At 49.2% G+C, this 25,399-nt stretch overlaps 1 protein-coding gene and 1 long non-coding RNA gene across 2 annotated transcripts in view; both read right to left on the bottom strand.

Annotated features, from left to right (window-relative positions):
• Positions 1-13,304, bottom strand: part of LOC138527119 (uncharacterized) — an 81,889-nt gene extending 68,585 nt beyond the window's left edge. Inside the window, exon 1 of the long non-coding RNA XR_011283815.1 lies at positions 13,052-13,304. This is a non-coding gene — a long non-coding RNA (uncharacterized lncRNA). The remainder of the gene's footprint in view (positions 1-13,051) is intronic.
• TDRD9 (tudor domain containing 9) overlaps positions 1-25,399 on the bottom strand; it is a 2,559,831-nt gene that overhangs the window by 344,971 nt on the left and 2,189,461 nt on the right. The gene's annotated exons all lie outside the window — the stretch shown is intronic.

Here is a 25,399-nt window from a genome sequence, read left to right as displayed (position 1 = left end):
TCTATGAGAGTGCAAATGGCGCATCATGTCGGCAAAGGGTTCAATTGCTATTGCAAAGATCAATGGGGAGAAAGGGCACCCCTGTCGCGTCCCTCTGGCCACCTGGAAGAGGGCGGAACACCTATCTTCAGTGCGTACTCTTGCCACTGGGTTGGTGTATAGTAGTCTGACCCAGGACCGAAAATTGGGGCCAAATTTGCATTTTTCCATGACTCGCCACAGATACTCCCAGGACACCGAATCAAATGCCTTCTGCATATCCAGTGTGACTGCCACTGCTTTTGTTCGGGGATTAATTCTGCCGATCACGTTGAAAAGCCGTCTAAGGTTTAGTGATGTGGACCTACCTGGGACAAATCCCGCCTGATCAGGGTGTACGATATCAGGCATAAACACGGCTAGGCGGTTAGCCAGTAGTTTAGCAAATATTTTTACATCGCAGTTTATCAGCGAAAGGGGGCGGTATGAGCCACACCGAGTAGGTGGCTTACCCGGTTTAAGAAGGACAGTAATCATGGCCTCGCGGAGTGATGGGGGAAGCGTGCCCATTTCACAAGCCTCCTCCCACAGAGCCAGCAAGTGCGGCACCAGGATTGATTTATAACGCTTATAGAAGTCCATAGGGAGACCATCCGGGCCGGGGGCCTTCCCTGCAGCAAGTGACTCAATGGCCCTAGTCAGCTCATCCGGCGTGAAGGGTCTGTCCAGGGAAACGGTGGCGTCGAAGGATAGGGCTGTAAGAGGGAGCTCCTCGAGGTAGCCGTCGATTTCTGAGACATGGGGTCCATCCACCTTCGAGTAGAGGGACGCATAGAATGTAAGAAACTCTGCATTGATGTCTTGGGGCGAAGTGGCTAGTGTACCGTCGGATCTCTCTATTGCTGGGATGTTGGGCACTCCAAACGCGTGCCGAATTAACCTGGCCAGCACCCGGCCCGGCCGCTCGCCCTCCCCGTAGCACCTAACTGCCTGAGGATTGTCAAGGAATTTAACTTCGCGCTCAGCAAGATTGCGGAATCTATCTAGTTCACGACCCAGTGATGCCAGTGCGTCAGGGGAGTGGTCGTGTGTGTATTGGGTTTCCAATCTTGCGAGGGTCGACTCGCTGTCAGCGATGTCCTCACGGATACCCTTCAGGATGCCACTCCCCTTGGATAGGGCAATACCCCTGATATAGGCCTTGAATGATTCCCAAAGGGTAGCTCGGAGGGGGACTGAATCCATGTTGACCTCGAAAAACTCCTCAATAGATGTTTCCAGTTCGGATGCGAAGGTATGGTCAAGGAGGGCATAGGGTCTCATTCTCCACTGCCGTGACCTTTCGAGGTCATGCCCCCACTTCAGGGAAATGACCACCGGGGAGTGATCCGACAATGTTCTAGGTAGGATTGCCAGATGGGTAAGGCATCTAATCAGTATATCTGACAATAGCCATCTATCTATCCTAGAATGAGAGTCGTGGACCGAGGAGTAGTAGGTATACGTGCGAGAGTCAGGGTGCATCAGTCGCCAGGCATCTGCTACCGCCAGCCGGGGGAGGGTTGTCAGGATTGTGTGAGCTGCCTTCGATAGCTGGCGAGGTCTGGAACCCGATCTATCTAAAGTGACATCCAAAATCGTATTGAAGTCCCCGCCCCATATAATTGGGATCTGCAGGTAACTCTCAAGAAGTGATGCTAGGTTAAGAAAGAATTCAGGGTCGTCGATGTTAGGACCGTATATATTAAGGATAGCTACATTTTGATTCTGTAATGTACCAATAATGAGTACATATCTGCCGAGGGGATCAATATGTGATTGGGAACAGCTAAATTTCAGGTTTCTGTGGATTAAGACGAGGACGCCTCTGCTCTGGGTGGAATAAGTTGTGTAATATCTCTGGGGTCCCCATCGCCTGGCAAACCTCTCACATTGTTTAGCACAAGCATGTGTTTCTTGTAAGCAAAGGATTCGTGTACCATGACGCTCTGCGTATAGTTGTATTTGCCTCATCTTTTTGTAATTGCCCAGTCCCCTAACATTCCAACTCATAAAAGTTATGTTGCTATCCACCATTAATATGGAGGGTATGTTTAGGTTGTGCTCTGCATATGAGGGTAGGTTCCGCGAACTGCAGCAAGAACCAACATACTATTCGATTTATACCTCTGTGTTGCAATGGAGAACCGTGCGTGATTCCTCTGGTAGGTGTCGAGACTTTTTTAAACATAACTCCCCATCCACCCAGTACCCACCCACATCCCTCCCCAAACCTGAGGGATGAGTCCCAAACCCCCCCACAACAGTAACAACTTCTCGGCATCAACGCCTGGGGGGCTGTTAGCTGACCGAGCAGTGGCGCAACGGACTATAGAGGGTAAGCAAAGGATACATACAGCTGGAGTCTCTAACAGGCCAAGTGAGGACCGTATGAGAAGCGAACATGGTATTACCGACAAAAAGGAGACTCGATCATAACATATTAGTGCATTCCCACAATCGCTGAACATGACATTCGGTACATTTAGTGTATAATACACCGCTAGGGTTCCAATAACCAATAAACATAGTGAGCAGATACCGCCCCAAGGGGCCATGGTTGAGAGGATGAATACAACAATAATAACATAGCAACGGGCTATCATGAATAAAGTGAAATACGGGCTATTGCCAACCCGACCAACTCAGCAAGAAACTTCCAAGGCTGGACTGAAGATGATAAGGGGTTAGCCGGGAAAGTGTTCATCCAGGAATTTAGAAGCCTCCTCTGGGATCGTAAAGAAAAAGGTTTTGTTAGAGTGTTCGATGCGCAATTTTGCAGGAAACAGCATGGAATACTTGACTCCTAGGTCTCGGAGTCTTCTCTTCACAGCCACAAATGTCTGACGTTCACGTTGCACCGCCACCGAGTAATCCGGGTAGAGGTGGATTCTGGCCGCTCCAAGGGTAAGGTCGCCCTTGATCCTGGCTGCCCGCAGAAGGGCATCGCGGTCCCGAAAGTTCAGAATCCTCGCTATAATGGGCCGAGGAGGGGCGCCTGGTTTGGGTTTCGCTGTCAATGCTCGATGTGCTCTTTCAATAGTGAATTGTGAGGATAATTTAGGAGAGTCTAGGAGTGTCATGAGAATCCGTTCCAAGTAATCTTCCATCGGTTCTCCAAGATTGTCCTCCGGTATGCCAACTATACGCAAATTATTACGTCTCGAGCGAGACTCGAGGTCATCATTTTTCTTCTCTACTACTGCCACACGGTTGGTTAGCATGGAGACCTCGGCCCGCAGAGAGCCCAGCACATCCTCGGCAGCCCCCAGTCGAGTCTCGACCTCTGTTACTCGCCCATCCGACTTTTCAATGTGGGCTTTTATGGAGGAAATAGACCCATTCATATCGTCTAGTTTGGTATGCAGAGTGGTGAAGCCATCACAGATGTACTCCAACAACTTTTGTGAGTCATCTGAAGTCGATGGGGCCGAGATGGAAGGGGGATCCTCAGTATCATCGGAGGGCGGCTTGGATGGCGTTTTAGCAAACATGTTTAACAAACTTTGCTTTTTCCCCGCACCGGCTCCCTTGGTCATGATTAAAACCGGAGAAGGACAGGGGTCCAGGAAGAAAATGCGTGGGCAAGTGGCGTAGCACCCGGTAGTTCGGGACGGTGGGTAAGAGCCAAGCGTCCCGCCTGTGATGTAAATTGCCCTCCAAAAGAAAGGAATTTTAGCACGGTAAATACCTGCTGCAGTAGGTCGAGTCCACAGCTGAGGAGCACAAGGATGGGGTACGGTTACCGGTAACGCCGCAACCCCTGCCCCGCAAGGCCTCAAAACACTCCGGCCCGGGCTCTCCCCGACCCCAATGCCCGCGGGTATGTATTGCGGTGCTGATCAAGGTCCACAGGGCGGATCCGTCGATGAAGGTACTAGCGTAAACGCGGGCCGAGGCTGGCGATGAATTGGAGGGGGGGGGGGAGCCCCCAGCTTGGAGAGGTGGGGAGGCTGCACCTGCCGGGGCCCAAGTGTACAGGGTTGCACCACAGAGTCCGAAACTCGCGGGAAGCCCCGGACAGAGGTCTCCCAATGCGACGCTAATGATGGGCCCTGTAGTCCTACGCAGTCCTCCGTGGTATCCAGAGAACGGTAGGAGCTCACCGCCAGCAACCAGGCCCCCTTACCTTATTAAGGTAGTGTTCAGGAACGCTCCGGAGAGGGGAACATGGGCGGCCGTGGGTAGACGAACAAGCCCGCTGCGTAGTGCTGCGCAGTCCAAGGCGGAGGGAGCTAACGGTCCCTGCTCCAGCCGCTAGCAAGTATCAGCACAGGGCAATCCGAGTCCTCCCGCCGGTCCGGTAGACCGGCTGCAGGGGCACCCTGTGCGCCTCCGAGGCTTCGGCGCCTCTCCCACACAGAGGCCGCACACGCCGGGGCGTCGAGTAGTGGCGCGGATCCGCAACCCCCGGAGCCCCGCCCGGGGGAGAGCCAGGCGTCCGCGGCGCCGCACCCCCAACAACAGCAGCAGGGCCCACGGATGGTCTACGGGTCTCAAATTCAGGATATCGGTAGAGTGTCAGCTCTTGCCGCGGCTGTAGTAATGATGGTTGGTAAAGCTGTATTTTAGCGGTCAAATTAGCAAAGATGTGCCCTCGTCGTCCGGAGCTTCACACTCAGGCGGCCATCTTGTTTCGGCGCAACAGCGCCCCCGAAAGGTTGCAGCCTTTATCCCTACCGTGCAATTAGGGATCTCAAGGCCTTCAGATTTAGAGCGGGGAGATCACAACTGGTAAGAAGGATCTGGGAGTTGATGAAGCTAAGCCAGCTGCATGGTCATGACGGGGTCATAAATCGGTGGTAAGTTCCATCACCTGACCATGATGCCATGTGGATGGAGGGCTTCTAGGGATGGGGCTGGTCAGTCGCTTCTTGCCATACTTCCACATACACTGCCCAAGGAGCACAAGATCCCCTTTTCCGAAGTCCTGCGGTGGAGAAGGCATCATGGGGCTACATAACCAAGGATGCCTGGCTTCTGCCACCTAGAATGCACAGGACGGTGAACTCGGCCGAACGAGAGCTATTCACGGAACGCACCAGCAGTAATAGCAGATCCTGCAATACTCAATGACCCAATAGAGCGCATAGTGCGAGACTGAAAATGCTGAATGTTGAACAGTGACAGATCCCATTCAGCATTCTAGTTGACACTTCATTTTGCACGATATTGAAGCAGTGTATGTAATTCACATGTTGCTTTTCACTCGTGTGCGCGGTTAAAGTGAGTGAACACCGCCTTGCATTTCACTCGTGTGCCGCCAATTAGGTTAGCGAAAGCTGCTGTGAAGAAAAAAGCAAGTAAGTCAACTTATACAGTTAATAATCCACTTCGAGATGGCACCTTAAGAGACGCGATCCCCCTCTCTGCCTGTAGCTACGGAGACAAACAGTTGATCTGTTTTTATTATCGGTCTGGTTTTATTTACATAGTAGAGGACCGCCCTACGCACATCTAGGGTGTGTAGTTTCACCTCAGCCGAGCCTCGAGGGTCCTGGAAGAAAGCCGGAAGCTCGATGGACTGGTTTACATGGAATTTTGATATAAACTTAGGTGAGAACCTAGGGTGTGTGCGTAAAACCAGTTTGTCTTTATGGACAGTAAAGAAGGGATCCTGCACTGACAGAGCCTGGATTTCACTGACCCTTCTTATAGAAGTAATAGCTTTTAGAAGGCCGTTTTATAAGTCAGGTGTTTGAGACTGCTTTTATGCATGGGCTCGAAAGGGGGTCCCATGAGCTTGGCTAGCACCACATTAAGGTCCCACCCTGGTGGTGGGTTACACATAGGAGGGTGAAGTCTCTTTACTCCTTCCATGAAGGCTTTAACTACTGGTACTTTCCACCACCAGACCTTGCTATGGGAAGTGGTGTATGCCGACAGGGCTGCCAGGTGTACTTTCAGTGAGTTAAAAACCAATCCTGCATCTAGCAGGTGGAGCATGTATGTAACAATAGTGGAAGGAGTGCAATCAACAGGGTTGATTTGTCTACTCTAGCACCAGATAACGAACCTCTTCCACTTGTCAAAGTAACAGTGCCTTGTGTTTGGTTTCCTAGATTCCTTTAGGATGTCCATACACCTCTGTGGTAAATTGAGATGTCCAAACTCTATGACCTCAGGAGCCATGCTGCTAGGTTCATTGAGTTGGGTTGCTGGTGCACTGTTTGACCTTGGTGCTGGGACAGTAGGTTGTACCAGGCTGGAAGTTTGTTGGGCTCGCACACCGCCATCCTGCGTAGGTGTGGAAACCACGGTTGTCTTGCCAACATGGGAGCAACTAGGACAAGCGTCATCGATTCTCTGTTCATCTTGTTCACCACTTTCCTGATGAGGAGTTGGTGGAAAAGCGTACGCAAACATCCCTGACCAGTTCATCCACAGGGCGTTCCCCTGGGAGTCTGGTTGGGGGAACCTGGATGCAAATCCTGGGCATTGTCTGTTTTCGCTTGTGGTGAATAAGTCTATAGTGGGGAAACCCCACTGAGAGAAGATATCTTCTACGACCTCTCTGTGTAGAACCCATTCGTGTTCCTCTGGGAGGGAGTCTCTGCTCAGAGCATCCGCTAGGTAATTGAGCTCCCCTGGAACATGTTGTGATGACAGGAAGATGTTGCGTCTGAGTGCCCATATCCAGATTTTCTGGGCAAGCTTGGACAGATTTGGCGAACAAGTCCCTCCTTGCTTGTTCAGGTAGAACATGGCTGTTGTGCTGCCCGTCTGGATTTGCACTGACAGGTTTAGTAGGTGGGGCTCGAACGCTTGAAGCGCTCTGAATACTGCCAGAAGCTCTAGCAGGTTGATGTGGTTCTTGGTCACTGAGGGAGACCACAGACCCTGAGCTGTGTGGTGGAGATGGTGAGCTCCCCACCCCGTCAGACATGCATCGGTAGTGACTACTGCCTGTACTTCGGGATCGTAAAAGGGTTTCCCGTGTGCGAGATTCTTTCTTGTCCACCAGTGAAGGCTTTGTGTTGGCGAAACGACCACTAGATCGTCCCACTGACCACTTTCCTGAGACCACTGTTTCGCCAACCATTCCTGCATGGGACGCATGCGCAGGCGCGCATGGGGGACAAGGTAAATGCATGACGCCATCATGCCCAGTAAACGCATTGCTTTGCGTACCGTTATTTGGCGACCGAACTGATAATGCGGAATTTGCAGTAGTATATTCCGAATTCTTTCCTCTGAAGGAAAGGTCAACCCCTCTTGAGTATCTGGGATTGCTCCTAGGAACTGTTTGGAGGTGCTTGGCACCAGGGTTGACTTTTTCTCGTTGATTGAGAAGCCTAACTCGTGGAGAAGGTCGATAGTCCTTTGAATGTTTGTCCTGCAAATTACTGGGGATTCCCCCGTTATGAGCCAGTCGTCCAGATAAGGGTGCACTGGGATTGCCTCCCTGCGTAGGTGTGCAGCCGCCACCGCCAGTACCTTGGTGAAAACCCTTGGTGCAGAAGCTATCCCGAAGGGCAGTAGCTTGAATTGGTAGTGTCGACTGTCCACCTTGAAGCGCAAGTACCTTCTGTGCGCTGGGAACATGGAAATATGAAAATAGGCATCTTTCATATCCAAGGTTGCCATGTAATCCCCCTTTTTTTAGGAGGGGGATTACCTCTTGTAGCGTAGTCATACAAAACTTTTGGGGCTTGACATACTTGTTGGCAGGCCGTAAGTGCAATAAAGGGCGCATTGTCAAATCTTTCTTTGGCACAAGGAAGTAAGTTGAATAAATACCCTTGTTTACCTGGTGTCCCGGGACGAGTTCTATCGCGTCCTTTTCTAGCAGAATGGCGATCTCCTCGAGGAGAATCTTCTGATGTTCTAAAGAGTGTACTCTTTGTCGTGGAGGATGGTTCCGGGGCCGCTGCAGTAGTTCTATACAGTACCCTGTGGATACTGTTGACAGCACCCATCTGTCTGATGTGATCCCTTCCCAAGCCTGGGTGAAGTTGGAAATGCGTCCCCCTACTGGGGTTGCGTGAGAAGGGACCCTGAACTGAGAGTCACAGCTTTGGTGGGGGCGTGCCGCCTCCCTTGCTGGGGCTGCCTCTGCCTTTACCACGACCTCTCCTATTACCCCTGCCGTAACCCTGGGTAGACTGTTGGCTGTTGTTCCACTGTGTACCCTGCCCCTGGGAATAGTTCGATCCTCTCTGGGAATTTTGGCCGCGTGGGCGACGAAAATTACTATTCCCTCTCTGGTTAGGGGGTTTATTCGAGGATCGGGTGTAAGGTCCCTGTCCTTCGAGCGTGGGGCCTCGCTGATTTTGACTGCGGGCTCCGACTCCTGGAGCGCGGCCTGGGGGTGGAAGTCGTCTTCGTCCTCCGACGATCGAACTTCTGTTAGCCTAGGGAGCGAGGCACTCTTGGCAAGAGTGGATGATTGCCTGGAGTCATGCCGCGATCTCGATCGAGAGCGCCCAGAGGACACCGAATCGGACCGTTCTGTTTGTGCCTCTTTCCGAGCACTCGACGTCGTCGAGTCTCGGTTGGACTTTGTGTGTTTAGTGTGTGTGGTGTGTGAAGCGCTTGTGTCGCCGGGGGTCTTCCCCATAGCCGCCCTGCCGGACGACCTTCCGAGGTCGGGGACTTGCGCTCGGCTGTCTTTCGACGCCGTAATGCCCTCGCCGTCCGAAAGTACAGCATCGCTGCCGTCGCTGAAGGCGCCCTCCGCTGCCATGGCCGCTTGCCTGGCGTGGTGGGCCCAACGCTTCGAACGGTCCTCAAGTGTCTTAGGTTTAAACCTACTACACGCTCTGCAGTTCGCTTCGGGGTGGTCCCTCGGCAAGCAGAGATTGCACGTGGCGTGCCTGTCGACCCAAGGGTATTTGCGATTGCACTTGGGGCAGAATTGAAAAGGGGTACCCTCCATACGCACCTTGAGGCAGCGGGCTGTTAAGTATAGGAAATGTATAAGGTGTACCTATATACCAAGAGTGTAGAGTATGTACAACCCGCCACTCTCCCTACTTGTAGGGCAGAGGCCAGCGGCCTTCCAAGGCCCGGGCCGAGGCCAGAGGCCTTCCGAGGCCCAAATCCGTCGTGCAGCAGCCGACGGTCGATTTCTTCTCCAGCCAGCGTCGAATGTCAAAGTTCGACGTTGGGATGGGGAAGGATGTAAATAAATTAATATTTTAGCAAAAGTATGGCTAAGGCCAGGGGACTCCGCAAAATGACCAGTATGGCGGAAAAAAACAATCTGAGGATCCTAGACGCGTGAGGGATCTTGGGTACAGTGGACGTCACACTAGGGATAGTATTACTGGCACGCCCTGTGTCGACGCCCATTTTCGAGTTTCGAAAAACAAACTGTAATACTCTGCAGCTTCCACTAGATGTCGGCCTATGCACAGCATGTGATCTAAGCAGATTCCACAAGCCTCAGATATATATATATATATGCGCTTTGGACTTCTTGTCTATGACTTTACATAGTTTTGCATATTATTAAATTATTTAACGAAGGCTTCACTTAATACTGGCGCTACTTTCTTCCCAACCGGAAGGCAAGAGTCGACATTTTGGCACTGTAAAGCTATCGGCTGCGCACTATTGCGACTCGTTCTTTTCGGCATCGATCATTCAACGTAGATCCTGGGAAGAAAGCATGAGGAAGAGGCGTACGCTCGCCCAGTTTCCTTAGCTTCGGCGCAACACTGGCTCCCCGCAGAAAGGGGGAGAGCGTACAGTGAGGGCCCGTGCAACCCATGAAAGGCAGGTCCAAGATGACGCTGACATCCTTGGAAAGTCTGCACGCGTTTTCACTGAAAATCTGTTAGCTCCTCAAATAATTAATCAACCCGCCCCACCAGTAGTTCCTTAGTTAGGAGACTAAAAGGTCAGTGGAGTGGAGGCATGAGCAATTACAAGAGAATTAAAAATGCAGCCGGGCATAACCTATCTGGAACGATGCCAGAAGCCAAGCCGCTATCCCAAAAGAATAAAAGGGGCCGTGCAAAGCCAGAAGGAGCCGGAGAAGAGGAAAAGGCAGATATGCCTATCCAATCTCCCTGAGGAATAAGGGAGAACTCGAAGAGAGCTGTCAAAGGGGAGCAAGGTTTGGAAGAAAGCTGCTTACCTTTGTGAAAAGATATCCTAAGCCATTGTCAGTGCTTGGAGGCCTTAGTGGAGTCAGTTGGTCGGGGTCTTGAACAATGTGTTTCCACTCTTTATGAAACCTGGAAGGAACTGAAATGAAGGCCACCCAGGCCATTAAGAGAATAGAGGATGCCACTGGCAGAAGGACGAATACAACATAGGCTCCCTGAAAATAATCTGGAGTGCGTGGGGCAGGGGATACACTTTCAAGATGAGGAGAATCTGATAACTAGGTTCCTGCAATAGAAGATCTAGAGAAAGACCTAGAATGAACTCCGACAACCATACGGTCTGGCAAGAGCATAGTGAGAGCCAGAACCAACCAAGAGGTTTGAGGTATGAAGGGTCTTCTACACAAAGAAAAGAAATTGCAATTGTTATTTTTAGAGTAACATGAAAAAATCCAAAGGATGCAGTGCATATGACCAACACATTTTCCAGATCGCTTTGTCCACAATATTTGCCATTATTAAAAAAAATATTTTCATACTGGCTGTACTCTTATATGTCCATGCTGTCTGTAGGAATATATGCCAGAATGCCCATAAAAGAACATACTTATGTTTGTTTTATCCAAAATGGCAGTATTGACATTATACAAACACATGATCATTACCAATATGCGCCAGTATCCCCAGATAAGAAGATACTCCGGGTGGCTTTACCAGTAAAACAGATGCCATGCCACAGTAAGAAAATATGCCCAGAGTGGCTGTGCCAATGTAGGCCAGCCCAGTACGGCCACATGTGAACACTGCTAGTGCCATGCCACACTAAGAAAATACACCCCCGGGCTGACTGGGGCTACACAAATGAAACATACACTGTCCCCCATGCAAATTCAACCGTTACTGGGCAGAATTCTAGACTTGGGCATACATGTACATTTAGATTCTGAATTAAAAACTTACATTGGAAATGGTTTTAAGTTTATGACCAGAATCTGAATTTTCAACTTTTCATCTTAAAAAGGAGACGCACCCTTGCACCCAAAAGCAGCAGCCGTTACTGCTGGGGAAGGATCTTCCGAACAGGAAATCTTCTCTGTGCCTGATCTCTTCCAGTATCTGAGATATAGCTGCCAGCAGGCTCTTCACGCTCACTTCCTTTCCATCTTCTCTGTGCCTGATCTTTCAGTATCTGAGATATAGCTGCCAGCAGGCTCTTCACGCTCACTTCCTTTCCATCTTCTCTGTGCCTGATCTTTCAGTATCTGAGATATAGCTACCAGCAGGCTCTTCACGCTCACTTCCTTTCCATCTTCTCTGTGCCTGATCTCGTCCAGTATCTGAGATATAGCTACCACATTCACATTCTCTCCTCCTTCTCAGCTCTTTCAGCGTATGAGATGGAGGGCCCGGCAGGCTCTTGGCATTTTCTCCTTATTTCCTGGATCATGTCTTCAGCAAACGGAGATACACTCCTCAGCAGACGTTTAGCTTACTCTGCGATTCTTTGGGTCTTGGCATCCATCAGTGTGTGAGGTGTTTCCATCAGCAGGAATTTGGCTTTCTCTGTCCCTTGTTCTGAGGTTTGCTGGATTTGGATATAGGCACCTCAGCAGGCTTCAGGCTTTCTCTCTGAAAACTTTCCTTTGGCATTACAAAGCATCAAGTTCGTGCTCAGGCTCTCATCTGCTTCATCTGCCTTCAGACTAGGAGCCAGGTCTGTGAAACTCTTCAGGTTTCTGTGCCTTCTTATAGGGCACCTGGTTATCAAGATTGACAAATCTATCCCCAGTGGTTGTTCTCCACACTTTCTCTAATCCTTATTCCGAATTGGTTATTTTCCATTTCTTATCAGATTTCCCAAGTATTGTCCTTGATTTGGATTTCTCCCTGCTCCTGATTTCCTATAGCTCGTTTGTCAGATTTCTCAATTAGCCGTTCGGCAGTGGCAAGCAAAGGCATGAAAAGATGCGTTGCCATTTTGAAGTCGGGCACAAGTGGATTTGCCTACATGCAGCCTCGCTACGGGAACCGAAGTTCTTTAGCTATCAGCGGTTATGCCTCAAAATGCTCTGCCACCAGACTGAAAGTTATTTCAAGCCGGAGAGCAAGTGGGACATTTGTAAACGGTAAGGCTTACATTTCTTTTTAAAAACAGGGTCAGTATGGTTTGGTCACCCATATAAAAAAGCAAGATTGGGGTATTTATTTTCTAATATGCAAACAGTTTCAATCCATTTTAAGACATGTCATCCAAGATTAGTAGTCTGTGTTTCAGAGTATCAGTGAACAACTTGTGATGGCAAACACAGTTACCCTACTGCCTATAATACAATTCATATATATTCAAGTTAAAGTTTTCTAATCTAAAACTTTTCACGCAGTCGTGGCAGAGTCGAGTGCAGTCTCTGCAGTCTATGGCAGCGACGGCGAGACAGCGACCCCAGGAAGGTGAAGTTGAGAGAAGAAATACAAGAAGCAAAAGAGGATGCCTTCTAGGCATTGCAGGGGAAAGCGTTGCAGTGGACAGTACACTTAGCAGTACACTTAAAAATGGACCCCCAGGTAGCCTCCCCAAACCATCTAAATAAAGAGCCACAAAATCTATCACAAGTACAACACAAATCTCAACAGCAAAATAATGGCGGGAGAGAAGGGGGAGGTGAGGGAATAGGGAGAGTCTCCCCGCCTATGGCAGAAGCAACAACAGGTGCCACGAACGAAGATTCCCTACACAGGACGGGGTAAACCCGCTCTGAACATTTTGAACCGTCACCAGTGCAATCTGCACAAACCCCTTCGTCCTCACAGTTGGAAAAAAATCATGTCCGCAATCTCACCCACTAAATGTGAAGATTGCTGCAATAGCCATCAAACAGACTGAAACGGCAGCAGCAGTAGCTGAATCCCGCTGTAATGAAATGATTCTCCCCATTTTCAATACTTCAGGGGAGGAAAACTCAACAAGCAAAGTCCCTCACCTCGTCTGACGGAGCTGGAGTGACGACGGCTGGGTCTTCCGCGCCGGCTCGGAGCCCTGGGGGTGAGCGGCTGCTTCTTAGGGTCCACACCCATCCGGAGGCAGCTGATCTCGTCTCAACCCTGGGCGGGGTTGCACCGTTCCAGTTGCTTTCACCACTCGATTGCCAACCCCCCGGGCATGGAGCGGGGCTTCGACCCCAAGATGGCGTCTCCCCAAAACATGGCTTGGGCGGGGAAGAGGGAGGGGCCTCCGCTTTGAGCGACGTCCTGGCTCTCCCAGTGGATGCGGATGGCCTAGACGCCCTTCCCAATCAACTACGGGAAGTTTCTCCAGGAAAGGAGAAACGTCTGACTTCCAGACAACACTCCACAAGCAAAATTGTGGGCAAAATGGTGGGCAATCATTTAAAAACAGCCCCCCCAAAATCCACACGCTCAAAAACCCTGTATAAAAGAATACACAAAAACCACGGCAAACTAAGTCCCATAATCAGGCCAGCTCCATGAATACGCTTAAAGAATACTTTGGGAGGAAAGGCCGCCAAGCTGGAGCCCTTAACCAAGACATCTCTGACGCTGAGCTCTTGGCAATCGTAGAAGACACTGCGATGCATTTAACAGGATTAAACATCCCTTTAACAGCTGTTGCCAAGAAAGAACTCCATCGACAACAAAACACTGACGATGCGCTGAAAAACATCAGCCAAAAAACTCCAGAAGGGTGCCCACAGTCGCCTCCCGCTACAAGAGAAGAGGATGTCAAGGCCAGTCCACCATCAGTAATAGAGCCAACCACTTCACTGGATTCCCTAATGATGCACCAATTGTCACAAGACACCAGCCCAAAAATTCCAGAAGGGGGCCCACAGCCGCCTCTCGTAACAGGAAGAGAGGACGACAAGGCCAGCCCACCTCCAGTATTAGAGCCAACCACTCCACCGGATTGCCTAATGACGCCTCAATTGCCTTAGCTTAGGGCAGAAGAAATTGTTGGCCCAGCACATGAGGAAGAGACACTAGAACCCATAAATCCTCTGAGCGACCTCAGAGGTCCACGCAATGAAAAAGAGAGGATCTTGAGAGAGAAACAATTAATAACCTACACAACTTCGAAAAAGCAGCTTGCTTCGACGCAAACATTCACCAGTCCGTCTCCACCTGAATTCATGGAAGAGAGACATTATGCTGACAAAACATCAAGCAGCAGAGATCTGAGGGGAACCTCGCCTACATGAAACAGACGGATGAGTGAGATCTTTAATAAACAACCGCGTGACTCCCCCCAAAAGAAACTAGACCCGATGACCATTCTCTCAACAGTGACAATTGCGCTGGCACCTTTCGGAAAACTGTACGAATCCCTCAATGACTCGATGAAAGATCAGAATACGCTCATCGCTATGATGCATACAAAATTAATTTTTCTAGATGGATTCTTGACAGCCAAGCTTGGAAACCCCCATTGGGAGCAGCCAACTAACGCAGACGGAAATCTAAGCGGGGAGAAACAAAGCAAGGAACCTAACATCAGAAAGTCTGAGGCTAAGACTACAAGATCATTACAAACCCAAACAGATGCCACAAGGAGCGGCACACCCAGTGAGGTGCTGAAAGCAACAAACACCGCCCTACCATCTGTTCAAGCCCCACCACTTAAGTCCCAAAAAGAAGATGTGCACTCACTCATCACTTCTGCACCAGTGTCACCACAGACAAGTGATCTCGGCGGGAACCAACCAAACCCTAGCCAGAAATGAAGAAAATCTGACTCTATACAGAACCCAAAAACAAGTTCAGAGCAAAAAACAAATCCAACAATCTTCACTTTCACAGCGGACCACATTTTCCCTACATTTGACATTTTTTCCCAGAAAGTCACAACCCAAAAGGAGTCTAAAAAAAAGGCCTCCTCAAAGAAAAACAATAATAAAGGACGTAAGTGACAAACCAGTGACTGGGAAAAAACTACCTAGAGCAAACCAAAAAGATGACAAGTCTAAGGACGCCAGCCATCACATCCCGCTTACCCAGACGCAGAGTGAGCTGGGAGAAGAGGAGCCAACAGTCTGAGAACCATCATACGAGTCAATTGACTTAATAAACTTGAGTCTATATACAGTCGAACACTCTGAATATGAGATCCCAGAAGCTCCGCAGCAAAAAAGGACAAAATGGGAACCAGCAGATCCTTGCCAGACGCCTAAGGGAAACAAGAGTGCTTTTTGCGGACATCAGTTACTCACCACAATCACAGCGGATGCAAGCCAAAGACACTAAGCTTAAAAGTACCCAAGGAGGACTAGAATCGACCCGGCCTAAAGGCCTAAAGCGAAGACATTCAGCATCAGGCCAAGAACGACTCTCACCCCAGGCCTACAACAAAGGGAAACAGCGGCCGTGAGGTCCGTAAGACTAAAGAGGAAAAAGACGAAGACCTCAACCCTCGCCCTATCGGAGGGATGGACTATAGTCGTGGATCCACGAAATCAAACATACATTATAGGTCAAGGGTTCATGACTTAAAAGAAAATTCTGCCCTGTATTATCGAAAAGATAACCCCGGGTAAATGAACAGAACAGGAGTACAAAATCCATCCCAACGCGCACATTTAAGCTGCAAAGATGTCGAGAATAACGGGATAACTGGACTGTGAACTGCAAAGCCATAACAACATTTTTTGACCAAATCAAACCCTTTCAATCTTCCGGTAGATATCATTGACATGCTGGAACCAAACCCAAATGTAAGAAAAGACAGCTCCTACCTACACGTCAACTCAAGTAAAGCGCAAAAATGACTATGGAGCACAAAAGATGACTTAAGGAACTCTGGGTTAGACCTTAGCCTACCAACCAACACAACGCCTACATTTGTGGATAAAGCAACCCAAGAGTTTGCTTCCCGAAGAACCCGATCTGTGCTGAAAGGAAGAAGCCCCAGGGGCCAGCAGGATTCTCATTCACTGAGACCTGGACGCACCCTCCAAAGGCAACCTCAAGGACCATCAGAGAGTAAACCTGCCTCAGGGAGCAGCAGGGGAAAAAGCAGCAAAGGATATATGAATGACCTATGTGCAAATACAGCCACGAGACCAGACTAAAGCAAAGCGACGTTACCCAGCGGACAGATACCACAGGAAAGAAGAGCTAGCGGACAAAACTGCTCAAAAAAGAACCTACCACACGACAAAAAGTGGATCGCACTATAAAGGTAAGCAAGGGTGGAGCTTTGGAGAGCAATCGTTCACTATTTCAAACGAAAACAGTGACTGGTTCAAGAAGCAAGTCAATAGGCTGAGAACAAAATAGCCACAATACAAGGATACTGGAAGCCTGGGGGACACGCCGCTGGGTGTTAGGTAAGATTTCCACAGAGCTGGTAAATCTTCCTTTCCTGGTTCAACTCCAGAACTTTTTGCTTTTCTAGTGGTATATTTTTCATTAATACCTCTGAGTGTGAACCTTTTTCCACACTCACCTCATCTTGAGCTCTTTATGGGTGTCATTTTTAAGAATCTCCATAGTGTCTTTTTAAAGTTATCATGTCTAACAACCTATTGGCAATAAGTGCCTGTTGTTGCTGGGTTGCCCTAGGGGCTCCCCATTTAACCTTCTTGTGCTAACCTTGAGTGAACTACAGTTCCCAAGGGTAGAAAGGATCTTTGGATGCCTTTTACATTTTATTCTGTGAAACCAGCACACCCCATCTTATGTGGAGTGCTGGGGAGATACAATGTATCCCCTTTCACATTTAAACTGTAACAATTCTGTTACAGTGACAAGCTTACCTTTAATGGCTGGTGGCACCTTTACCGCGGGCTGTAATCACAGCTGCAGTAAAGGCACCTAAGGGTGCTCATTTTACCAAAATGGCCCCCGTCTTCTTTTTTTGCCATTTTAGTGTTTGTCGTTTCTTGTTCCTTCCCCTGACATCTGGGGCGGGAAATTCCTTTGTTTGAGTTTTGTCTTTGGCGGGAGTCCCCTGGACACCCCGCTCAGGCTCCAGACAGTCTGTAAGCACAGGAAGTGGAAGGGGAGTCCAAAACGGCGACCCGAACCCAGAGCCTGGTGAGACCCACTAGACTCAATACGACCTGCATTTTGAGCCATCCGACAGGTTGCTGCGACCTTGCGTTCTTGCAATACCCCAATGCCCTGGGACCTCCAGCCAATGTGCTGTGCACTGTCTTCCGAATTCCGAATCTCGCTGAAACTTCGTGGGCATCCTGGTCTATCTCCAGAGACCCGAATCGATTCCAAAAAGTCCCCTCACAAGAGTGCTGGACCTTTTAAACGACGAGAAGTCAACCGCGATTTTCTGTCTTCTTCTGTGCTCCTTGAAAAGGCGCCAAACCCGTAGAACCGCATTCAGCCGCGAGAGAAATCTTGCCTAGAGCCTTCTTCATCGATCCCTGCTGCAAAGTCCCTTCTGAGGTCTTATGTTCCGTCTCCAGGACAAGGAATCCAGTGACCGGGTATTTGGCTGCAGTCCCTGAAGTTCGCCTGCTGCAATCTCTTCTTCATTGCTGAGGTACTGTGTTGGCTTAGGCATATACTTACCTTAAGCCTGTTGGGATTTCTGTGTAGTCCTGGGGTGTTTTCTGTGATTGGGAGGTCCCTCGTCCCGTACACCCAGTCCCACTGCTAGAATCCTGCTGGGTTGTCTTCTGTGAAGCCCCTGGACCCTCTTCTAACCCTAGAAGGAAAGTACTCACTTGTTTGCCAGTTTTCCTAAGGAAACTCTGACTTTTGCTACTAAAGAACTTATTCTAACACTGCCTGTTGGTCACTAGTCCTAGTGACCCCCTTTCTGCCACTGAAAACACTCATGCTCTAAGGGAAAGACTTTGAAGGGATTGGGACTTCTGCCTAGAAAAGAAATCAAGTGATTTACTGGTTGGTAACTGTAATTCTAAGAGTGAACAGTTACAAAAGTTCTTACTGACCTTTACGGTGTGATGCACTATTCTTAAAAGCATGGTTAACATCTTTTCTTCCTTAGCCACTGTTTTACCAGTCTAAAAGAAAGTAGATGTGAAGGTATTTTACTCTCCTGTGATTAGGTTGTGCCTCTTTACAAAAGTAATGTGTTGGTTTCACCAGATTATTCCTGTAGGGTAATTGTATGAGTGTCCTCCAACTGTTGGTATCACCAGGTTAGTCCTGTTAGGATAACTGTAGGAGTGTCCCCCAACGGGGTCTTGTTTACCCTGACTTGCTGCTAGCCTGTCCTTAATAAGTCTACATTAGGTTGTTACCTACCTAGAATAATTATTCAGTAAAGTGTGACATTGGGTTTTACTTTCCACTTCATTGTGAAGTTAAAGTAAGTGGGTTTTACTTACCTTGTGTTAGCTGTGTGCCATCCAAAACAAGTTACCAGAGTTATTGCTTACCTCAATCTGGGGTTCCCGGATTTCCACAGCATCTGTAATTGTACATTACATCCTTAGGTTTTACTCACCTGGTATAACTGTGCGTTATGATAAAAGTAGTTATAGGTTTTTACTGCACCTAGAATAAGTGTTTCACTATTCACCAAAAGTATATTGTCCAGTTGACTGTTTATGTGATTTGTTACAAGAGTCATTGTACAACTGGAAGGGCCTACTGTCCTTGTATTACCAAAAGTAACCTAAAAGTAACCATTGGTCTTTTACTCCCAAAGAATAGGCTTGACCTATACTAAATGTGTATAACAAGGTTTTGACTTCCCTAGAACTACTGTTAGGTGTTCCAAATAAGGTTTATACTTGGGCCTGTGTGCTTTCAAGTATAGTGCTGTGTTTTATATTGTGATTTCATATAATGTGTTAGTACTTACTTAACCCCTAGATTTATCTGGGCCTACCTGTATTGAAATAAATCCTTTATTTTTACAATACATAGTGTTTCAGTGTTTCTTTGGATCATTTTTTTTTTTAACTTTCTTTATTGGTTTTTACAACAATGATAGAATAAGACATTACACGACTGTGCACCGGTCGACGAGACCCCTTATCCCCCCTCCCTCCCTCGGAACGATCTCTGCTTGATATTAAGTTCAGTTTCTTATTAGTTCTAGCGTTATTGTTGTTCGGCACTCGTAGCTGCTGTTGAAGTATCCGGTTGCTCGAGACAGTTTTGTATTGGTGGTGGAGACTGAGATCGAGTCGTCCTCTGGATTTAACAGGTACGCTATGTAGAGGCCCCAGATATCTGGGGGGCGTGCGTGGAGGGGCAGAGTTTGTAAGTAGTTCATTTCGACATCTTGACAGTAGGTGACATTGTGGAGCCATTGCTTTAGTTTGGGTGGCGGTCCTCGGCCCCAGTTGCAAGTTATTCGTCTGCATGCCAGGACTAAAAGTAGGTTCGCCAGTTTTCTGGTATGTTCTGGTAGTTGGTTGGTTAGACCCAGCATGGTCAGTGTTGGGTCGGGTTCTAGTCGCACTCCGATTATGGTTGAGATTTTCTCTAGGACTGCTGTCCAGAACGCTCCTATTTCGGGGCACGACCATGCCAGGTGGACAAAGTCGGCTTCCGAGTGCCCGCAGCGAGAGCAGGAGGCGGATATTGTCGTCCTCTGGGCGTGTAGTCTTGCTGGAGTGTGGTAGACCTGGTGGACAAAGTTGAAGAGAATTTGTTTGTACCTTGTGTTTATTGCAACTTTCTTTGTGAGTCGTACTATGTATGACCAGTCTTCGTCGAGTATCGTAATGTTCAGAGCTTTTTCCCACCTTGTTCGAGCTTTTGAGCAGCGAGTGAGTTTTTCCGTTAGCAGGGCTTTGTAGATATTTGACACCAGGCGGCCATCACCTTGGGCTTGTATCACTCCCTGGAGCAGTGGCCAAGTCGGCGGTTGGAGTGGGAATGTAGCAAAGTTGGACTGCATGGCGTGTCGAGTTCGGTAGTACATGAAAACGTCAAGGGCGTTGTTTCCACCTTTATCACGGGCTTCTTGAATCGAGAGAAACAAGCTGTTCGGAAACAGGTCGCCCAATGAGTGGACTTGCAGTTTCTTGGTCCAAAGCTGGAAAACTTTTTCGGATGTTATAGGTATCCCTGGGATACTTCTCACTGGAAGGAGGGGAGAATATCTGGTTTGGATTCCATTTCTTTTGGCGATTTTTTGCCAAATCGTGTGCGTCGTGACCATTTTGTTCATTGGTGTTGAAGGTGTCGGTGGTTCGATAAGTATGACTGCGCGAAGTAGATAGGGTGTTGCCAGAGCTCTTTCGATTTGCACATGTGGCCGGATGAAGTGTGTTGCATACCAACGACTCAAGAACTGGGCTTGCGCTGCCCAGTAGTAGCCTTCTATATCGGGTAAAGCCAGTCCGCCTTACGTTATGGGTAGCATCATAGTGCTATGTGCTATTTGGGCAACTTTGCCTGCCCAGACGAGGTGAAGAAGGCTGGAGTTAATTCGCTGTAAGAATTTTTGCGTGAGTAGTAGAGGGATGTTTGTAAAGAGGTAGAGTAGTTTGGGGAGGATTACCATTTTCGCTAGGGACACTCTGCCCCAGAGTGTGAGGGGAAGCGTTTTCCATCTGTTCACTTTTGATTGGATAGTGTCGAGTGTCGTCTTGTAGTTGTCTCGCATGATGTCAGTGCTGGTTCTGGACATGAGGATCCCCAGGTACTGGACCTTCGATTGTTGCCAGTGGAAGCCGAAGTCGTCTTGGAATTCTCTGGTTGATTCTGTGAGAGAGAAGATTATCGATTTTGCATTATTAATTTTTAGTCCTGAGAAGTTGCCGAATTTGAGGACTGCTCGCATTTCCGGATTCAGGTTGTCATATGGGTCGGAAAGGAAGAGTGCTATGTCGTCGGCGTAAAGTGAAACCACCAATTTGTGCAGGCCGAAGGCGAGACCTCTGTGCAGATGATAAAGCCTCATGTCGGACGCTAGGGGTTCCATGACCAGGGCGAAGAGCAATGCTGACAGCGGGCAGCCCTGTCTGGTCCCTCTGCGTAAGAGGATTTCGGCAGAGCTTTTGTTTCCAAGTTTAATTTTAGTTTTTGGGTATTTGTAGAGAAGGCCTAACATTTGGATGATTCGTTTGCCGAGGCCCATTCGCTCAAATATTGCAAATAGAAAGGGCCATTCTGTTTAGGGAGAATTCTCCGTTTAGGCTGAATTTCCTAACCTAGTGAGTCCCCCAGCAGCTTTGCTGGATTTCTGGAGTTTGTTTTTTTCTCCTGCCAAGAGTGAGACTCTTTTTCTCCCACTCTTGGACATGATTTATGGTGTTCCTTTGACTGTTAATGGCCCTCATTACGACCCTGGCGGAAATCGTGGCGCCAAATGCACCATGGAGCACGGCGGAAAGCTGCCGATAGCGCCATGGGGGTTGGCGGATTTACCGCCCCATTCCGAGGTTGGCGGGGCGGTAAATCCCCATTCCCCATTTTACCCTTCCCCATTCCCATTTTTGCCCCATAGGGTATAATGGGAGTGGGGAAGGCGTTAATTACGCCACCGTAAAATACGGTGGCGTAATTAACAACAAGGTCCCGTAGCGCCATGGATTTCTCCGCCCGGAAAAACCAGGCGGAAAACGCTCCATGGCGCTACGGGAACTCGTAGTGGGGCGGACGGGTCCGCCGCGAATACCGCTGGCGTAAACCCACTCCGCCAGGGTCGTAATGAGGCCCAATGTGTTTTATGGGCTATGGGTCCTTTACTACATAGGGTCTCATGTGTTTTTACTCTGTGTGTTACACAGCACCCTCCGTGCAGTGACACAGGGGTGTCATAGTGACACCCCACCATTGACTCCATACCCTGGGACTGACTACTGTCTCCCAGTGCATGTAAAGTCACCATTGGCTTTACTAGTCCCAAATTATGAACAGAAACCAGTACAAACAATCATATTGTGGACATACTGGTTGGGGCAATTCGATTGCCCCGGGGTCTCTTAGTCGAGGGGGCACGTCTCTGTCCCCCCCTAATCGAGTTTTGGCTGGTGGCAGTGGATACTACTTTTTATATTCGACCGCGAATATATCCCTATGGGATTTTCCCATTGTTCGAGGCTACCAACTTTAATTATTTAAACACATACAACATACCGCCGGTTTATTTAATATTAATTCGCCGGTTGGTATTTTTTGCCAGGACTCGATTCTAAAATGCCGTTTGTGTTCTCTTCTGTGACTCCAACCCAAGTCGAGCCCTTTGTTCCACTTTTGGCGGGCTTCTCTACAGAAGCCTCCAAAAGTGGTGCCACTCTGACTGGGTACCACAGGGGGTGTGGGAGGGGGTTTAGGCACCCTGGGCTGAGTTACCTTGGTAACTCAAGTCGCACTCGTGTGATTGGCCCAAGTGGTTAGCCGGCCGGCTCACCACTTAGCATGTTTGATTGACAGCTAGACTGAGTGAATGGGGGTGGGCTGCATAAAAGCAGGGCTTTGGGGACTGGAACTTCAGAAGTCGCCACAGGACCTGAGAATCCGACGAGGGAGAAGCTGAGCCGACCTGCTACGACGACACCACTGGTGGAGCCTTGCGGAACCGACTCACCACTTCCTGACGACAGAGAAGATCTCCCTGCTGGAGAGTCTTCTTCCCCTGACTGGTGGGCACAACCAGTTTACCTTCTTTTCCTCGCATCCCAGGACGTCTTGTGGTCGAATTGCCCTTGCCAAGCACCCCAGCAACCGGATAGCCACTTACCACTGGACCGCGAACTAAAGGACCGCTCCTTTTAACTGAGAACTTCGCGGCTGGTTTCTTCCCTGGCAGTGCAACTGACTCCTGTCTTCCTCCCCAACGAGATCCTCTCTTCCCCAGACGAAGCACCGACTTGCATCCGCTGCCAGGAACAACTGCCCCGCTGGAGTATTCTCACCACTTTAAGGTACCGTGTCCGCCAGGCCTCCCTTTCTAAATATTGCTACAAGGTAATAATAATCCCTTAACCTTCTGGACTGGGCTGGCCGCCTTGACCATCTAACTGGTCCCTTTCTTTTGGTCCAACTCTTTCTGAACCTTTGAGACTTTTGTGCACTTTTCAACCGTGTGACCTTGGACACATTTCGTTCTGATCCTCTTAAAGTGGATCCGGCCTTCTGAACTCTAACTTCACGGTTTGACTCTGCCTTCCTCTCTTGCTGTGTTCTTGTGAAAGTGTTGGGATCGGTTTCAATTTATACTCTGTTTTTCTCTCCCTTTTAAAACAAATTATTATAGTGCCATCTGCGTTAAGCGCTCACCGCTGTCTGAAAATAAGTGGGGCTTTACTTAAGACTTGTCTAATATTCTTTTAAGGGAGTGTATATCTTTTAGTGACTGTTTTTGAACTGCTTAATATTAGTGCCTGTGTGTTTTATTAGATGTGGTTTTAAATAAATAATTATATCTCTTTTACAACAAGCTCTGGTCAGTGTTTGCTTGTTCTACTGTGTTCTTTTGACCTATTGTGAATACTCTGTATACTGCCTAACTCTTCTTGAGGGAAGTCTGACTGTACACACAGATTCACTTGGTAGCTGTGGCTGAGCAGACTGCTACCAAGTGGGTTTACTGCCAAACACCTGTAGTCTTAAATCTTTTGCAGTGGTCCCAGAGGGAACTGCACAGGTTTCTGCCGAACACATTCCACAGAGTCAAAAGCTTTCTCGGCGTCGAGAAGGAACAAGTTACTTACCTGTAACTGTTGTTCTCCAGCATGGGTCTGGCATGGATTCACATGCTCATGAATATTCCCCGTCAGGCTGGGAATCCTCGGTAAAGAAAAAACCAGTATCAGTTTCATTTCTGATCTGTCTTTCGTAGTAGTAACCAATCACTGATCGCTGCGTCATACTGACCACAGCCAATGACTGCCCGCTACCTAAGCCCCGCCTCTGGCAGCCATCTTCAGATTTGGTAGCACGTGAAGTGGCAGTATGACCAAGTGAAGAGCCGCAGAGGGGTAGGCGGGAGGGTTCGCATGTGAATCCATGCCAGACCCATGCTGGAGAACAACAGTTACAGGTAAGTAACTTGTTCCTTCTCCAGCATGGGGTCTGGCATGGATTCACATGCTCATGAATAAAGAATACATAGCAGTACACACATGCACAACCATGGGAGGTGGCAAAGGCTCAACATTAAGCATTACATCAAACTCAACATTAAGCAAAATCTTACCTCCTCACCAGGCTCACCTTAGGCGAACAGGTTGCGCAGCACTGCTTGGCCGACCCTGGATTCCCCTCTGGAATCCCGATCGACGCAGTAGAATTTCGTGAAGGTGTGCGTCGACCTCCAAGTAGCAGCCTTGCAGATGTCCAGCAAGGGCACACCAGATAGGAACGCCGTGGTAGCTGCGATCGCTCTGGTGGAATGGGCTCTCGGACGGCCAGGCAGCGGTCGGTTTGCCAACCAATGACAGTACATGATACAGCCGGAGAGCCATCTGGAAATGGAAGTCTTCGAGAGAGCCTTCCCCTGATTGACAGGTCCAAAATTCACAAAGAGTTGAGACGTCTTCCGAAAACACTTTGTGGGGTCCACGTAGAACTTCAGCGCTCTAGCCACATCCAGCGAGTGCAAAGTCCTTTCAGCCGGCGACGAAGGCGACGGGAAGAAAACAGGCAACACCAAGGGTTCGTTGAGGTGGAAGTCCGACGGCACCTTGGGCATGAAGGAGGGGTGCGTCCTGAGCACTACCCTTGTGTCGTGAAAAGTCAAGTACAGGGCCTTGCAGGAAAGGGCCTGGATCTCTCCCACCTGTCGTGCGGAGGTGATGGCCACAAGAAACGCTGTTTGCCATGACAAGAACTTCAACGGAGCCGAGTGCAGAGGCTCGAACGGAGGTCCCATGAGCTTGGTCAGCCCCACGTTGAGCTCCCACGCCGGGGCCGGAGCCTTCACCGGCGGGAACGATCTGAACAGTCCCTTCATGAACTCTTTCACCAGACGATGAGACCACAAAGACGTCCGCCCCGTGGTTCTGGTGTATCGGGAGATCGCAGCAAGATGAATCTTGATGGACGCGTGCGCCAGTCCAGCTTTGGCCAGCGTCGGTAGGTACGGCAGTACTTGGGGGGCCGTAATCCGTAGAGGGTTAATCTTCTGTGCGTGGCACCAGACAGAGAACCTCTTCCATTTGTGTCCGTAGCATTTAAGAGTTGAGGACGCCCTGGCCTTTGCAAGAACCTCTCTGCAGTCGGCTGGTATGTCGTATCCTCCAAACTCTAACGCTGCAGGAGCCAGGCCTGCAAGTTCAGCGACTTCGGGTTGTGATGGAGGATGGCGCCTCCGTCCCTGGAGAGAAGATCCGCGTCCACTGGCAGCTTGATTGACGGGGACGCTGACAAGTCCAGAAGGTCCGGGAACCATATCTGCCTCGGCCACGCAGGTGCGACGAGGATCA

This window comes from Ambystoma mexicanum, chromosome 14, assembly GCF_040938575.1.
Source record: "Ambystoma mexicanum isolate Mex_15411 chromosome 14, UKY_AmexF1_1, whole genome shotgun sequence".
NCBI classification, from domain to species: domain Eukaryota; kingdom Metazoa; phylum Chordata; class Amphibia; order Caudata; family Ambystomatidae; genus Ambystoma; species Ambystoma mexicanum.
This window is presented reverse-complemented; position numbering and strand designations above follow the sequence as displayed.